Raw genomic sequence first — 18,983 nt, 5'->3', positions numbered from 1 at the left:
GTTATATTATAAACTTGCGTTACTCAAATGACTTAATTTCCTGCCAACCCTAGAGGTATATGCAGGAGAACATAAAGAATTATTTGGTGGGACCACCACCACCACCACCACCACCTGCCCACTCTCTGATCCCGCCACCGAGGAGGAGGTGGGCATCGTGTGGCATATGGAATACCCGGAGCAGGTGTCTTCTGTGTGCAAATGTACTCTGTGCTGGTCCAAATAGGTCCAAATTAACTCAGGTTCGTATCTGTTGTTGGCTAGTCTCTGGAGAATTTGGTAGAATTTGGTGACCATGCTCTTAGACCAAATGATTTGATTTTGGTGATTTGTTATGAGAGATGTAGGTAATGATTTACTGCTAATGACCTTACAAACATGGACCTAGATTTAAAAATATTACTTTGATATTTGGCTCAACAGGACATCTGGCTGGCAGCGAGTAGTTAATTTCTGAAGATGGATCCCATTGTCTAATAAGAATTCATTTATTGGGGCACCTGGGTGGCTCAGTGGGTTAAAGACTCTGCTTTTGGCTCAGGTCATGGTCTAAGGGTCCTGGGATCGAGCTCCACATTGGGTTCTCTGCTCAGCATTCTGCCTGCCTCTCTGCCTGCTTATGATCTCTCTGTCAAATAAATAAATAAAATCTTAAAAAAAAAAGAATTATTTGGTGGGGATGATATAAATATAATCAATTATCAATCATTCAGGAACCTTTAGATATTTTCACCTGTGTCTATCTGCTAGTCAGTTTTCTAAACCTATTAAATGAGAATATCCATGTAGTATAAATAAAATTTTTCATGATTATATTTGATAAATTCCTCAAGATTCATGATTTTCAAACCTGCATTGATTGAAACAATGCTGGTCTGATGATTATTTGATACCACTAAGTTTTGAGAGTATTCTGCAGTTCCCTAAAACTCTTCAAGATTCCCTTAAAATCCTGTTTCTTTAAAACATTCATTTAAATAAATAAACAAATTTCTATATTACTGTGATGGATACCACCATTTCTGATTTTCTTTCATCTTGCATAGATACATTCATATTTTAGGAATATCACAGATATATGCACACTTATTTTTAATCGGAAAATACGAGGTTGGGAAACATTACCATTTTTAACATAAATCTTAATCAATTAAAAAACAGTGCATGGCAAATAACTAATAATAATAATGGGAAAAAAGTAAAAGTTTTATTTGGTGCCTCTATTTTTGGGCCACCATTGTGTTGGATATCAAAGCACACTTACCTGTATTTGGGAGTTAACAATAATATGCTCTGATTAGGCAAATTCAAAAGTTAGAATTTATTTTATTCTTCCTTTGGTTTCTTCCTTATTTCTTGCTGCTTCCCTTTCTTCCTTTCCTTCCTTTTCTCCCCTTTCTTTAGTCTTTCTGGATTTTTCTTTAAGAGTAAACATTCTTTTTTTCTTTTTTTTAATTTTTTTATTTTTTCAGCATAACAATATTCATTATTTTTGCACCACACCCAGTGCTCCATGCAATCCGTGCCCTCTACAATACCCACCACCTGGTGCCCCCAACCTCCCACCCCCAACCCCTTCAAAATTCTCAGATCGTTTTTCAGAGTCCATACTCTCTCATGGTTCACCTCCCTTCCAATTTCCCTCAACTCCCTTCTCCACTCCATCTCCCCTTGTCCTCCATGCTATTTGTTATGCTCCACAAATAAGTGAAACCATATGATAATTGACTCTCTCTGCTTGACTTATTTCACTCAGCATAATCTCTCCCAGTCCCGTCCATGTTGCTACAAAACTTGGGTATTCATCCTTTCTTTTTTTCTTTTTTTTTTTTTTACAGCTTTATAAACATATATTTTTATCCCCAGGGGTACAGGTCTGCGAATCGCCAGGTTTACACACTTCACAGCACTCACCATAGCACATACCCTCCCCAATATCCATAACCCCACCCCCCTCTCCCAACCCCCTCCCCCCATCAACCCTCAGTTTGTTTTGTGAGATTAAGAGTCACTTATGGTTTGTCTCCCTCCCAATCCCATCTTGTTTCATTTACTCTTCTCCTACCCCCTCAACCCCCCATGTTGCATCTCCTCTCCCTCATATCAGGGAGATCATATGATAGTTGTCTTTCTCTGATTGACTTATTTCGCTAAGCATGATACCCTCTAGTTCCATCCACGTCGTCGCAAATGGCAAGATTTCATTTCTTTTGATGGCTGCATAGTATTCCATTGTGTATATATACCACATCTTCTTTATCCATTCGTCTGTAGATGGACATCTAGGTTCTTTCCATAGTTTGGCTATTGTAGACATTGCTGCTATAAACATTCGGGTGCACGTGCCCCTTCGGATCACTACGTTTGTATCTTTAGGGTAAATACCCAGCAGTGCAATTGCTGGGTCATAGGGTAGTTCTATTTTCAACATTTTGAGGAACCTCCATGCTGTTTTCCAGAGTGGTTGCACCAGCTTGCATTCCCACCAACAGTGTAGGAGGGTTCCCCTTTCTCCGCATCCTCGCCAGCATCTGTCATTTCCTGACTTGTTAATTTTAGCCATTCTGACTGGTGTGAGGTGATATCTCATGGTGGTTTTGATTTGTATTTCCCTGATGCCGAGTGATATGGAGCACTTTTTCATGTGTCTGTTGGCCATCTGGATGTCTTCTTTGTAGAAATGTCTGTTCATGTCCTCTGCCCATTTCTTGATTGGATTATTTGTTCTTTGGGTGTTGAGTTTGTTAAGTTCTTTATAGATTTTGGACACTAGCCCTTTATCTGATATGTCATTTGCAAATATCTTCTCCCATTCTGTCAGTTGTCTTTTGGTTTTGTTAACTGTTTCCTTTGCCGTGCAAAAGCTTTTGATCTTGATAAAATCCCAAAAGTTCATTTTTGCCCTTGCTTCCCTTGCCTTTGGTGATGTTCCTAGGAAGGTGTTGCTGCGGCTGACGTCGAAGAGGTTGCTGCCTGTGTTCTCCTCGAGGATTTTGATGGATTCCTTTCTCACATTGAGATCCTTCATCCATTTTGAGTCTATTTTCGTGTGTGGTGTAAGGAAATGATCCAATTTCATTTTTCTGCATGTGGCTGTCCAATTTTCCCAACACCATTTATTGAAGAGGCTGTCTTTGTTCCATTGGACATTCTTTCCTTCTTTGTCGAAGATGAGTTGACCATAGAGTTGAGGGTCCATTTCTGGGCTCTCTATTCTGTTCCATTGATCTATGTGTCTGTTTTTGTGCCAGTACCATGCTGTCTTGATGATGACAGCTTTGTAATAGAGCTTGAAGTCCGGAATTGTGATGCCACCAACTTTGGCTTTCTTTTTCAATATTCCTTTGGCTATTCGAGGTCTTTTCTGGTTCCATATAAATTTTAGGATTATTTGTTCCATTTCTTTGAAAAAAATGGATGGTACTTTGATAGGAATTGCATTAAATGTGTAGATTGCTTTAGGTAGCATAGACATTTTCACAATATTTATTCTTCCAATCCAGGAGCATGGAACATTTTTCCGTTTCTTTGTGTCTTCCTCAATTTCTTTCATGAGTACTTTATAGTTGTCTGAGTATAGATTCTTAGTCTCTTTGGTTAGGTTTATTCCTAGGTATCTTATAGTTTTGGGTGCAATTGTAAATGGGATGGACTCTTTAATTTCTCTTTCTTCTGTCTTGTTGTTGGTGTAGAGAAATGCAACTGATTTCTGTGCATTGATTTTATATCCTGACACTTTACTGAATTCCTGTACAAGTTCTAGCAGTTTTGGAGTGGAGTCTTTTGGGTTTTCCACATAGAGTATCATATCATCTGCGAAGAGTGATAGTTTGACTTCTTCTTTGCCGATTTGGATGCCTTTAATTTCCTTTTGTTGTCTGATTGCTGAGGCTAGGATTTCTAGGACTATGTTGAATAGCAGTGGTGATAACGGACATCCCTGCCGTGTTCCTGACCTTAGCAGAAAAGCTTTCAGTTTTTCTCCATTGAGAATGATATTTGCGGTGGGTTTTTCATAGATGGCTTTGATAATATTGAGGTATGTGCCGTCTATCCCTACACTTTGAAGAGTTTTGATCAGGAAGGGATGCTGTACTTTGTCAAATGCTTTTTCAGCATCTATGGAGAGTATCATATGATTCTTGTTCTTTCTTTTATTAATGTGTTGTATCACATTGATTGATTTGCGGATGTTGAACCAACCTTGCAGCCCTGGAATAAATCCCACTTGGTCGTGGTGAATAATCCTTTTAATGTACTGTTGAATCCTATTGGCTAGTATTTTGGCGAGAATTTTTGCATCTGTGTTCATCAAGGATATGGGTCTGTAGTTCTCTTTTTTGTTGGGATCCTTGTCTGGTTTTGGGATCAAGGTGATGCTGGCCTCATAAAATGAGTTTGGAAGTTTTCCTTCTATTTCTATTTTTTGGAACAGTTTCAGGAGAATAGGAATTAGTTCTTCTTTAAATGTTTGGTAGAATTCCCCCGGGAAGCCGTCTGGCCCTGGGCTTTTGTTTGTTTGGAGATTTTTGATGACTGTTTCAATCTCCTTACTGGTTATGGGTCTGCTCAGGCTTTCTATTTCTTCCTGGTTCAGTTGTGGTAGTTTATATGTCTCTAGGAATGCATCCATTTCTTCCAGATTGTCAAATTTGTTGGAGTAGAGTTGCTCATAGTATGTTCTTATAATTGTCTGTATTTCTTTGGTGTTCGTTGTGATCTCTCCTCTTTCATTCATGATTTTATTTATTTGGGTCCTTTCTCTTTTCTTTTTGATAAGTCTGGCCAGGGGTTTATCAATCTTATTATTTCTTTCAAAGAACCAGCTCCTAGTTTCGTTGATTTGTTCTATTGTTTTTTTGGTTTCTATTTCATTGATTTCTGCTCTAATCTTTATGATTTCTCTTCTCCTGCTGGGTTTAGGGTTTCTTTCTTGTTCTTTCTCCAGCTCCTTTAGGTGTAGGGTTAGGTTGTGTACCTGAGACCTTTCTTGTTTCTTGAGAAAGGCTTGTACCGCTATATATTTTCCTCTCAGGACTGCCTTCGTTGTGTCCCACAGATTCTGAACCGTTGTGTTTTCATTATCATTTGTTTCCATAAATTTTTTCAATTCTTCTTTAATTTCCTGGTTGACCCATTCATTCTTTAGAAGGATGCTGTTTAGTCTCCATGTATTTGGGTTCTTTCCAAATTTCCTCTTGTTATTGAGTTCTAGCTTTAGAGCATTGTGGTCTGAAAATATGCAGGGAATGATCCCAATCTTTTGATACCGGTTGAGACTTGATTTAGGACCAAGAATGTGATCTATTCTGGAGAATGTTCCATGTGCACTAGAGAAGAATGTGTATTCTGTTGCTTTGGGATGAAATGTTCTGAATATATCTGTGATGTCCATCTGGTCCAGTGTGTCATTTAAGGCCTTGATTTCCTTGTTGATCTTTTGCTTGGATGATCTGTCCATTTCAGTGAGGGGAGTGTTAAAATCCCCTACTATTATTGTATTCTTGTCGATGTGTTTCTTTGGTTTTGTTATTAATTGGTTTATATAGTTGGCTGCTCCCACATTAGGGGCATAGATATTTAAAATTGTTAGATCTTCTTGTTGGACAGATCCTTTGAGTATGATATAGTGTCCTTCCTCATCTCTTATTATAGTCTTTGGCTTAAAATCTAATTGATCTGATATAAGGATTGCCACTCCTGCTTTCTTTTGATGTCCATTAGCATGGTAAATTCTTTTCCACCCCCTCATTTTAAACCTGAAGGTGTCTTTGGGTTTAAGATGAGTTTCTTGTAGGCAACATATAGATGGATTTTGTTTTTTTATCCATTCTGGTACCCAGTGTCTTTTGATTGGGGCATTTAGCCCATTAACATTCAGGGTAAGTATTGAGAGATATGAATTTAGTGCCATTGTATTGCCTGTAAGGTGACTGTTATTGTATATTGTCTCTGTTTCTTTCTGATCTACTACTTTTAGGGTCTCTCTTTGCTTAGAGGACCCCTTTCAATATTTCCTGTAGAGCTGGTTTGGTATTTGCAAATTCTTTCAGTTTTTGTTTGTCCTGGAAGCTTTTAATCTCTCCTTCTATTTTCAATGATAGCCTAGCTGGATATAGTATTCTTGGCTGCATGTTTTTCTCATTTAGTACTCTGAATATATCATGCCAGCTCTTTCTGGCCTGCCAGGTCTCTGTGGATAAGTCTGCTGCCAATCTAATATTTTTACCATTGTACGTTACAGACTTCTTTTCCCGGGCTGCTTTCAGGATCTTTTCTTTGTCACTAAGACTTGTCAATTTTACTATTAGGTGACGGGGTGTGGACCTATTCTTATTGATCTTGAGGGGGGTTCTCTGAACCTCCTGGATTTTGATGCTTGTTCCCTTTGCCATATTGGGGAAATTCTCTCCAATAATTCTCTCCAATATACCTTCTGCTCCCCTCTCTGTTTCCTCTTCTTCTGGAATCCCAATTATTCTAATGTTGTTTCATCTTATGGTGTCACTTATCTCTCGAATTATCCCCTCGTGGTCCAGTAGCTGTTTGTCCCTCTTTTGCTCAGCTTCTTTATTCTCTGTCATTTGGTCTTCTATATCGCTAATTCTTTCTTCTGCCTCATTTATCCTCGCAGTGAGAGCCTCCATTTTTTATTGTACCTCATTAATAGCTTTTTTGATTTCAACTTGGTTAGATTTTAGTTCTTTTATTTCTCCAGAAAGGGCTTTTATATCTCCCGAGAGGGTTGCTTTAATATCTTCCATGCCTTTTTCAAGCCCGGCTAGAACCTTGAGAATCGTCATTCTGAACTCTATATCTGACATATTACCAATGTCTGTATTGATTAGGTCCCTAGCCTTTGGTACTGCCTCTTGTTCTTTTTTTTGTTGTGAATTTTTCCGCCTTGTCATTTTGTCCAGATAAGAGTTTATGAAGGAGCAAGTAAAATACTAAAAGGGTGGCAACAACCCCAGGAAAATATGCTTTAGCCAAATCAGAAGAGATCCCGAATTGTGAGGGGGGAGAAAGGGGATAAAAAGGGGTTTAGAAAGAAAAAAAAAAAAAAAGAAACTATTAAAAAAAAGAAAGCTGATAAAGAAAAAATATAAAAAGAGGAAAAAAATATATATATATTAGATAAACTATTTAAAAAACGTTTAAAAAGAAAACGGTAAAAGTTAAAAAAATTTAGCAGAAGAAGAGAAAAAGAAAAATAAAATTGAAAAAGAAAAAAAAAATTAAATTAACTGCAAGGCTAAAAAATCGGGGGAGAAATCCATGAGTTCCGTGCTTTGCTTTCTTCTCCTCTGGAATTCCGCCGCTCTCCTTGGTATTGAAACTGCACTCCTTGGTAGGTGAACTTGGTCCTGGCTGGGTTTTCCCTTGATCTCCTGGGGAGGGGCCTGTTGTAGTGATTCTCAAGCGTCTTTGCCCCAGGCGGAGTTGCACCACCCTTACCCGGGTCCTCGCTGAGTAATCCGCTCGGGTTTGCTTTTGGGAGCTTTTGTTCCCTGAGCGCTTTCCGTAGAGTTCCGGAGGACGGGAGTGAAGATGGCGGCCTCCCGGTCTCTGGCCCGGAGGAGCCGAGAGCCCGGGGCCCCACTCCTCAGTGCGCCCTCAGAGAACAGCGCCCAATGACTCCCATCACCCTGGCCTCTGGCCGCGCTCCGAGCTGACCGAGCCTGCGACCAGTTCAAGGCAACCCCGAGCTGAGAGTCACTCCTCGGCTCTGTCTCTGTAGCCGGCTTCCCCGTTCTAATACCGGTAAGCTCTGCGAACCTCAGACACCCCCGATCCTTCTGCGACCCTGCGGGAGCTGAGGCCGCGCTGACCCCGCCTGGGCTTCACCCCAGTTAAACCTCTGGAGCGATGTCCCTCAGCGGAACAGACTTTTAAAAGTCCTGATTTTGCTCCGTTGCTCCGCCGCTCGCCGGGAGCCAGCCCCTCCCCCCACGGTCTATCTTCCTGTCACTTTGGATTCACTTTTCCGCCAGTCCTACCTTTCAGATAGTGGTTGATTTTCTGTTTCTAGAATTGCTGTTCTTCTTCTCTTCAATCTCCCGTTGGATTTGTAGGTGTTTGCAATCTTTAGATAAGCTATTTAGCTGATCTCCCGCTACCCGAAGTAGTCTCAGCCTGCTACTTCTCCGCCATCTTGACTCCTCCTCTGGATTTGGTTTTTAGACTAGAGACTGCCTTTTCTCCAGATGGCTGAATAAAGTTCATATTCCTTTCCAACCAAAACTTGTCTCTTGATTATTGGCTTTTTCAGTGATGACCAACCAAACTTGCATGTTTCAGTAACAATATTATAATGGATCTAAATAATCTTAAATACATGACTAGAAGCAGATGTAAAGACAAGAGAGGTAAAATTAAGAGGTAGGTAAATAGAGAAGCAATTTGTTTTAATATATGTGTGGTTTAACAAAGCTATTTTATTTTTGTTTAAATTCCAACACATTCCCACATAAATCATAGAAAGGTACATCACATATTGAGAGAATACAAACCAAGTAAGGTGACCGCCTGGCTCCCAATGGAGCCTACTTAAGATTGTCTCTGCCCCTTCCCCCATGATCTCTCTTTCATAAACAAACAAAACAAACAAACAAACAAAGCTATAAGAGACTCTTAACTATAGAGAACAAACTGAGGGTTGCTGGAGGGTAGGGAGGTAGGGGTTGGCCTAAATGTGTGATGGGCGTTAAGAAAGACACTTGTTGGGAGGAGCACTGGGTGTTATATGTATGTGATGAATTACTAAATTCTACTCCTGAAACCAATACTACACTATATGTTGACTAGTTTTAATTTTAAAAAATTCTTTACTATTAAATAAATAAATAAATAAAATTCAGTGGAGAAGCAATTTGACCTGGTATCACTGGAGTTGAGTTACCTGCACTCAAGGGAAAAGAGGGCTCTGAATCTTACTAGTATAGTCCCAAAAGAGTCTTAAGTCTCTGTTGTTAACTGACCCTCAATTCCATTAGCTATTCCAGTATGTATGCTATAAATTATTTACTTTTTCCAAAGCCTTATATGCAACTAACTGGAATTCAACTATGAAGCTGATAACAAGATGTTACCTCTTCTACTCACTTTCATACATGTAATACTCACTTATAGAGAGGCAGGATGGGTATGACAAAGATAGTGATGATTTCTGTGATCTAGTCTCAACTCCAAAGTCTGTTTAACTATGCAACCCTGGACAAAATATAATTTCTCTGTGCCTCCATTTTCTCAACTGTAAAATAGGAGAATAATTCCATATACCTTATATACGTGAGCTACCATAACTATGAGTTAGATTTAAAACTGCCACATAGAAAATAATGTAAGAGTGTTATCTATTACTATTTCATAGCCATTGAGTCATAGGCACTGCAGTACTGAGAGAAAAGGAAGATTCAGAGCTGGGGGCAAATCCAAAAGCAAAAAACAAAAACAAAAACAAACAATAACAACAACAAAAAACCAACAAAAACAAAAACAGCAGAGGAACACTAAATGTTAGGGTTCTGGGGCAGATAATGCAAAGTAATTTCCACAGACAATTGCTTTTTATGGCTGAAGCTCTTTCGAAAAGTCATGTACTTGTTTCCTAAAGTAGTCCTGGTTTTAAAGAATGTAGAGTCTAAAAATCTTTTCTCATGACGTGACACTGGAAAAGATAAACATACTGTTTTATACTGAATGGGAATTAAGCCTGTGAATCACTGAAAATCAAGTGATACCATGCATGTCTTGGCTATTTAAGTTCCTTCATTTTCTTAATTCATAAGAAATGAAGTTCCTTCATTTTCTTGCAGAAAATGAAGTAGAGACAGATATGTTTGAAAGAATGTCTACATTCATTAAGATTGTGGCATGATTAAATTATGCCAAATAACAGGAAAAATATTCCTTAACTAAAATATTAATAGAAGGAAAAATAGCCAATGACCCAGGAAACATAAGGCTATTGATTGGCTCCTAGCAAGATGAATGCTTTATGAAAAGAAGAATTATTTTAAAATTTTTAAAAAAATCATTTAATGCAACACTCATAAAATAAAAGACTTGTTGTTTTATTTTATGCTCTGTGGTGAAAACTCAAGATAAAACACCTGTTAGGCATCATTAGCAAAACATAGATTATCATTTCATGCATCAAAATAGAGTTATGTTAGCTATGTTAGATAAGCTTTCTAAAGTTAGTGCAGATTAATCTTTGTAATATAAGATTAAAATAATGAAAATATATATAAAAGTAAGACTCCTATCCTCATTCAATTTAAATATATTGGAGAGACAGATGTGTACAAATGGACAATTACACTAAAGTAATAAGAGTTATAGTGTAGATAAACAGAAGGTAAAGTGGAAACATAGAGGAGAGTCCCTGAGTCCTCCTCTGGGAGTTTTGAGAGGAAGAATTTCCTCTGCACTTCAAGGTCCTTCTAGACTAATTAAGAATCAAACTGGCAGATTAGCAAGAGGAAATCAAATTTAACTTCATACACATGGGGAATCCACACAGACATGAAATTCTAAGTACAGTCAGGCAAAATGAGGTATATATATGTCATCCTGAACTATGAAGAAGGGGGTCGGGGTCTGGGACTTCAAAGGGAAGGAATGTAATTTATTGGAAAATGTAAAAGACAAGGCCATCCAGAAACCATGGGATGTAAAGGGCTTTGATCAAATAGGCCTTGCTAGGTTCCTCCCCATCCACCATATCTAGTTCATAAAATAATGTAGTTCTCTATGGTGATGGCTCTCTTCCTGGAACCTTTCTTCCTCCATCTAAATTCTTTTTAGGCAGTTGAGGGAGAGCTACAGAGCATTTCTGGAATCTGCTGGGTTTTGGTTACTTTTAACTCAAAAAAGATCTTTTATGCTAAAGTGGTCCATCTTGGGGCAGCCAGCCTTCGACCCCTACAGGAGTCAGGGAAGTCCACAGAGAGTGACACTGGAGCTCATGTCAAGTGAAGAGCACTACGTGAAAACATGACAGAACATTTCAACTTTAAAGAAGTAAAAATAATACGGTATCTCTGAAACTTACAGCATCAAATAGAATGCCTGAGGGGAAAAAACTGGACAAGTAAGCAGAGACCAAATCATGAAGGAACTATGCTGTTGCTATGTCCAGGTGTCAGCATTATAGCTTACAATGAAGACATATAAAGTTGAAGAATTTTACAGTTCCATAATAGCTTGGAAATGCATCTTTATCTGTGGGAATCAGGATATAAGTCATTACCATTACATTGTGTGATATTATGTTTTATAAGAAATACACATATATTCATTTATTCAGTTTATCAAAAGGTACAAGCAGGAGATAGAGAGGGAGAAAGAATAAACTAGTAGAAGAATATATAACTGTAATAGTTTTGTAGGACAAATGAGTTTGTTTCAGTCTATTCTACAAGGCTTCTCAAAAAATTAGGCATATTTTATTTGTACTATTGCTCTATCTGTCCTATAGGTGCTATACCAAGTCTAAGTGCTGTGACAGGTATGAACAATTTTGTACAAAGACCAGCAGGTGGACTGTAATATTGTGATTTATAAGCAATATATGTTTGGTCATTCAGATGATACATTTCACATATGTATTTGGTCTTCATCCACATTTCCTGGCTCACAGCTCCCCAAACCCTTGGAATTCCCTAAGTGATAAGAGAGATTGAAACATCTTCTGTCATACTTAGTCTCTTGTCCTTGGTTCCTGAAAACACTTCAGTGCCATAAAGGTGAAATGAGTATGTTTTTACTCATAACAAGCCACTTTCCAATGCAACTGGGTCTGTGTTAATGAAGGTGAGTTTTAGGCAGCTCCAAGGATGGGGGTTGCTTGACAGGAGAATTAACCATAGATAGAGGGTTGGAACTTCCAGCCCCATCCCCTGATTTGCAGGGAGGGGAGAATGGCTTGAGATTGAATCAATCACCAACGGACAATGAGTTCATCAGTTATGCTTATGTAATGAAACCTCCACAAAAACCCACAAGTAGGAGGTTTGGGGAGCTTCCAGATTGGAGAACCCAAATGATTCCATGTGCCATTATGCTGGCCTCCAGGCTCCATGAGGGAAGAAGCTTCTTTGGGACCCTGTCCTATGTAGCTCTTCACCTGGCTGTTGATTCATATCCTTAAATATCCTTTGTAATGAATCTGTAATCTAGTGATTAATTTGGCGTCCTGAATTCTGTGAACTATTTTAGCAAATTAATCAAACTCAAGGGCAGGATCATGGGAACCCCTGATTTATAGCCAGTCTGTCAGAAGTACAGGTAACAACCTGACCTTGAGATAAGTAAAGGGTGTTCTTGTCAGACTGAGTCCTTTACTAAGAATTGAGTAGACAACAGCAGGATATCCATTGCTTGTTGTTCTGGGGACGCCTCCATGGACACATTGGAATTGGGTCCAGGAACCCCAAAGACATGGGTTTTCAGTGAATGAGTAAATGTTAATTAAACTGTATTAGAAATACTAAATTAACAAAAAAAATTTATTTGAAGTTACCTACTGTGAGATATGTATCTTACCATTAACTGAACTCAAAACTTCCCAATTCAACATTTAAAAAAATGATATCAGAGTAGTTACAAAACACTTAAATGCATCAGGTATTACAAAAGTGTAGAAGAAAAAAGAAAATTTAATATTCTTGAAGGATTACTTTATACCAAGTATAATCAGAAAGATTCCTACATTAGGAATAAAGAAAACTTAGCTCTAGAGCTCTTGTTATTTTTATTCTCTAACTACCTATCAACAGAATATGACTTAAAATCTAGTAATAGAAGTGCTGATTAATGCGTTCTCTATTCTTCTGATGAAACATTATGTGAGCATCTGAGAGAACAGTTCTAAGCAGCAGCAATAAAATTTAGGATGTCATATTCTTATTTATGTTATTAACATTAACATTTTATTAAGAGCATAAAATATCTGGATTTAAAGGTTGTAATTTGTATATTACCATCTAGACCATCTGTTTCATTTGTCAGTTAATTTGAATGATAGTAATAAATAAGTAAATTTTACTTTCTGTATTTCCTGGCTAATGACAAAACAATTTTCATGGTAAATTATATATATGTGTGTGTATATATTTATCCGTGTGTGTGTGTGTGTGTATGTGTAACACACACACATACATACATACATTATATACATACATATATTATAAAAAGTTTATTCCTGACTTCACTTTAGAAGGGGACTAATTAGTGAATGAGAAATGAGATACAGAAGTTAGCTCATTGACAAGAGCCTAGTCTTTTTAGCTAAATAGCTATAAATTATTTTATAGCTTTGACTACTCTAGCAGAGACCTAATAGTTGATTCAACAAAACACAACTTTAGCTCTTTGGGTGCAAACACTCCAACATGAACGTGGTGATGATGCCAACAATCCAGTATCTTTTGTTTCTTTGATCTGTCATGGCATGTTGTTCTCATTTTCATGATTTGAGATGACTCAACTACATATAAATATTCTGGCCAGTGGAAAAGGGGAAAGCAGAAGGAGTATGCATGCTTCTGTTTGCATCTTCTTGGCTAGCATTTAATCACATAGCCATTCTTAGACACCTGTGAGTTTAATTCTTATTATGCATAGCCACGAATCCAGTCAAAAACTGGAGATCCTTTTCCTAAGGGGAGAATGGAAAATAGGAGTAACCCTGTATCTGCCACATTCTATGTTCATTGCATTATTGTTTACAGCAGCCAAGATACAGAAGCAACCTAAGTGTCCATCAGCAGATAAATGGATAAAGAAGATACAGTACACTCATGCACATGCACACACACATACACACACACACACACACACACACACACACACACAATGGGCTATTATTCAGCCACAAAAAAGAATGAGATCTCGCCATTTGCAATAATATGGATGGACCTAGAGGTATTGTGCTAAGTGAAATTAGCCAGACAAAGACAAATATCATGTGATTTCACTTATAAGAAGGATCTAAAAACACCAAACAAATGAACAAGGAAACAACAACAAAAGACCAATAAATGCAGAGAGCAAACTGGTGGTTGCCAGAATGGAGGGGGATGGAGATGGGAGAGGTGGGTGAAGGGTATTAGAACATACAGGCTTCTAGTTAAAAAACGAGTAAGCCAGGTTAATAAAAGGTATAGCATAGGATATATAGACAATGAGATTATAATAGTGTCATATGGTGACAGACAGTAACCATACCTCCATTGAGTATAGCATACTGTATAGAGTTGTCAACTTGTACCTGAAACTAATTTAATGTTGTGTATCAACTATACTTCAATTTAAAAAAAGAATCCCATAAAGAAAAAAAGTGATAAAATTGCCACTAAACATTAATGTGACATGGAAAATCTTTCAAGTATTTTTAAATCCTTTAACAAATTTCTTTCACTCTCAAACATTTAACAGAGAAGGACAAAATGATTTTTACTAATTATACTTGAATATGTATGGATGTTATTTATAGATAAGTTTTAAAATAATCGTTTTTATTTATTTTATCTTTGAAAATTCAATTTGTTTTTGTCCATATCCCTCTGATTCTTGGGAAAATATCTCACTGGGACAGAAAATAAAAGTTTAGCAAAAGCAATGGTTAACAGCATTTTGAAAAGTACACCACATCTCATGTTAGGTAAAAAATACTTTCTGAATCTATATTTTAAAAGTAAATTTAAATTAGGACCTATGATTATCATATGAAGTGTAGCCTGTACATTTTTCTACAGAGAATTCTCTACTGAGAATTTTAATTGAACTTTATCCTTGTATCTTCCAAAAGTAAGGCAGATACCAATATAGAGATGCATAGCATTCCTTGTCTAAATAAAATAAGAAAAGTGCTAAATCATACCATGCACAAAATGGGTCATTAGACTTTATATGTATGACTGCATTATGAATAACATGGCTTTAATTTTTTAAAATAAATTTTAAGATGTCAAGCAAGACACAAAGACTGCATTACGCATTATAACATTTCACGTTTAAGAAGTGAACAAGTTAAGGCAATAAAGAGTATGCATTTTCTAAAATGTGAAGTGGAAAACTACTTCGAAATTCAAACCAAATCTAAGCTGTTTGACAATTATCTGGACTTTAAATTGAAAACAAAAAAATATATATATCTATATACATATAAAATACACTTCTGCCTCATACATTGAAGAAACTGAATTCCTCCCACATTGCCACATAAGTCTGCAAAATTTGTCACTGAATGAGAAGACATAATTTGTACAAAAGTTGCAACATGCAGTGGTTGAGAGTACAGACGCTAGAGCCATATTTACTAATTCAAATCCTGGCTGTCTTATTGGGTGTATGGCCTAGATTGAGTGATTTAAACTTTCTGGGCTTTTGTTTCTCTATTTTTAAAACTAGGATATTACAATCATAGAATTATTGTGGAGGTAAAATTTTTTGATATAATAAAGCATTTAGTGCCTTCAAATGTTACCTACTATTATCATTTTAACTATTACAACCAGAGTTCTCAGCATCCTGGAGCATAAATATATACAGAACCAGACAAATCTGTGCCAACTTTCAATAAAAATCCTTCTCATACTTGGTCTTTTCCAAGAAAGTTCCAAAGAAATATCTACATTTAGGGTAAAATAAATGACATAATAAAGGTCTGATCCAAATTGGCTATTTAAAGAAATCCTATGATTAATTCATTTGCAAAACATCCAATCAATAAATATTCTGAATATATTAAAATTTTCATGCAGTCTGCTCTAAAGGAATGTATTAAAATCTGAATTTACTAAAATATAAGTTTGTGAGAGACTTCGTTTTCTTAAGAAAATGTTTTTTGTTTTTTTATTTTTTTTCTTTTTTTATGTAGGCTCCACACCCAGCATGTAGCCCCCAACACAGGACTTGAACTCACAAACCATTAGATCAAGACCTGAGCTGAGATCAAGAGTTAGATGCTAAACTGACTAAGCTACCCAGGAAACTTGAAAATGTTTTTGATTAACAGAATGTACAATAACTACATAAGGGAGAGCATTTTGGTCAGTTATCTATACATAAGATATAGTACTTATCTTAAAGTGAAGAAGTAGATAAAAGTAGGTCTAAAGACTTCAACTTCTTGATTCCAATTTAGCAAGAAGAATTCAGAATATTTATGCTAAGCATTATAAAAACTCTTTGATCTTTTTTTTTTTTTCAGTCTATAATGAAAAAGGTCCTTTAACTCCTCAACCTAGGAAAGATGTCTGGGCACTAGTTATCCTCGTCTGTCTTAGTAATCACCATCGGGAAGTTGTTCCTAGTGTAGATAATGAGCAGAAAACTTTCTTATAGTTTCTTATACATATAGTTTGCCTTTAACTTCTCAGCTTAACTGACAGTAAGTCACTAACTTGAGCTTATAAAAATATGTTATAAAAAGTGGAAGGAATTATATTTTACATAATAAACATTAGGAATCAGGAAATTAGACTTATTAGTTTTAATATTTTATTTATGTTACCTTGGTTTTATGTTAGATTGATCAATTACTTTTAAATGTTTTATTCTTAGAATACATTCCATTGTGAAACCAACATAATTAAACCATTTTAACAATTATAAAATAGATAGAAGAAAATAAAAATTCCATGTTCAATATAATCATTTTTAGCATTTTCTTTTATTTCCCTTTATTATTTCTTTGCATACTTTGCTTAGCCATAATCATAGTGCATGTAAAATTTAAATCATGCTTTCTTAAGTTGGTAGCATAAATTGATTAGTAGATAGTCTTATTTTTAATTACTATATAATATTTCTTACAAAAGATTTATTTCAATTAAATATTTCACAACTTTCTTCTCCTATATTCCCTAACTTAGTGAATGACATCCTTAATGTCTAAACCAGACACCTTGGAATCGTGCCTCGTGGTTTACCTACCTCCACCCTTCAAATCAAATCAATTAGAAAAGTCTAACTAGTCTATTTTCTCACTGTAAGGTGAATATAGCCATTTTCTCAATCCATGTTGTTGCTATCTCAGTGGCCTGAACTGAGAGGCCACTATTTTCTCTAGTATGAATTATTATAACAGCCTCTTAACTAATCTTTCTGCTTCTGTCTTGCCTGTCTCAAATCCATTATCTATTGTACAGCCAGGGTGATTCTTCTAAATGACAAATCTGAGTAGGATGTTTCAGGCTTAAAATGCTTAACCCATTTCCCAGTACTCTCAGGGTAAAGTTCAAACTCTAATGTGTCACACAAGGCCTTCTCTGATCTGTACCCTGATAACCACCCTAGCCTTATTCCATCATTCTATTCCTTTTACTGCAGGCTGTGGTCATAATAAAACATTTTGCAGTCGTCAAAATGAGCCCTTGTTACACTGTACATTTGCACATGTTACTGCTTCTACTTGATTTACTTGCCTACTCTCCTGTCTACTTTTTACTTCTAACAACTGATAATTCTTTAAGACTAATATGAGATTAATTACCATGTCAAGCAAACCTTTGCTCATCCAAAGATGAATAAGAAGTTCCTTCTATGGGCTTCCATTAAAGCAGATGCTTACCTCTTTGGGGCACTTATCATACTCTATTGTCCTTATCTCATTATAAGTCTGTCCTCCATAATCAACAGTGAACTAATCAGGGTCTAAGATTACATTGTGTCCCTCTTTATTTATATTCCCGCCTTATTGAGATATAAGTGACATAAAACATTGTGTAATTGTAAGGTGTACATGTTGCTTTGATACACTTAGATATTGCAAAATGATTACAATGGCATTACTTAACACCTCCATCAACTACATAATTACCTTGCGTATGTCTGTGTGTGTGCTGCTAAACATTTAACATCTGTTCTCAGAAACTTTCAACTATATAATTTACTGTCGTGAACTATAATCATCATGGTTATATAATCAACATAATCATCATGGTGTACATGAGTCCTCAAAACTTTTTCATCTTATTTCTGGAAGTCTGTACTCTGACCAATATCTCCCCATTTCTCCCACCCCAACCCCCCAGCCCTGAATCCACATTTCCAATCTCTGTTTCTATTAGTCTCTAAGGAAGAATCGGTTTCATGTCTTTGTCTGGGCTTCTGTTATTGCTAGCAATCTTTGGTATTCCTTGACTTGTAGATTCATCACTTCAATCTATGGCTCCATTGTCATATGCTATTCTCCTTGTGTGTCTCTGTGTCTCTCTTTCTCTCCATATAAAGATATCACCCATATTAGATTAAGAGCCCACACTTCTCCAATATCACTTCATCTTAACTTAAACTCATCTTAATTACATATACAAAGACCTTACCTCCAAAAACAGTCACATAGGAAACACATGAGTTTTGGGGAAACATTATTCAGTCCAGTACATTTTGTTATCAATGTTGTTACTGGTTGGAGATTGTCATGAACAAAGAAAAGAAAAAATAATAATGAATGGGACATTTTAAATGAAGTTGGAAGGAAGAATACTTAATACATTCATGCAATTATTATACTGAACCAATCATTTGTCCTTCAAAAAAATTAAGGAATACCTCAACCTCACTTCATTCTTGAACAAAATCATCTAACATTTCAAACTGGCTCCAAGTTAATGAATTTCCTTTCAAGGCTCATTTCATCTTAATATCCTTTAAAAATTAACCTTATTCATTTTTTTTTTTAACATTTTTAAAAAATTTTTATTTTTTAAATTTCTTTTCGGTGTTCCAGAATTCACTCTTTATGCACCACACCCAATGCTCCATGCAATATGTGCCCTCCATAATACCCACCACCAGGCTCACCCAACCTCCCACCCCCCGCCCCTCCAAAACCCTCAGATTGTTTTTCAGAGTCCACAGTCTCTCATGGTTCGTCTCCCCCTCCAATGTTGCTGCGGCTGAGGTCAAAGAGGTTGCTGCCTGTGTTCTCCTCAAGGATTTTGATGGATTCCTTTCTCACATTGAGG

This window comes from Lutra lutra, chromosome 4 (assembly GCF_902655055.1).
Source record: "Lutra lutra chromosome 4, mLutLut1.2, whole genome shotgun sequence".
NCBI lineage: Eukaryota > Metazoa > Chordata > Mammalia > Carnivora > Mustelidae > Lutra > Lutra lutra.
This window is presented reverse-complemented; position numbering follows the sequence as displayed.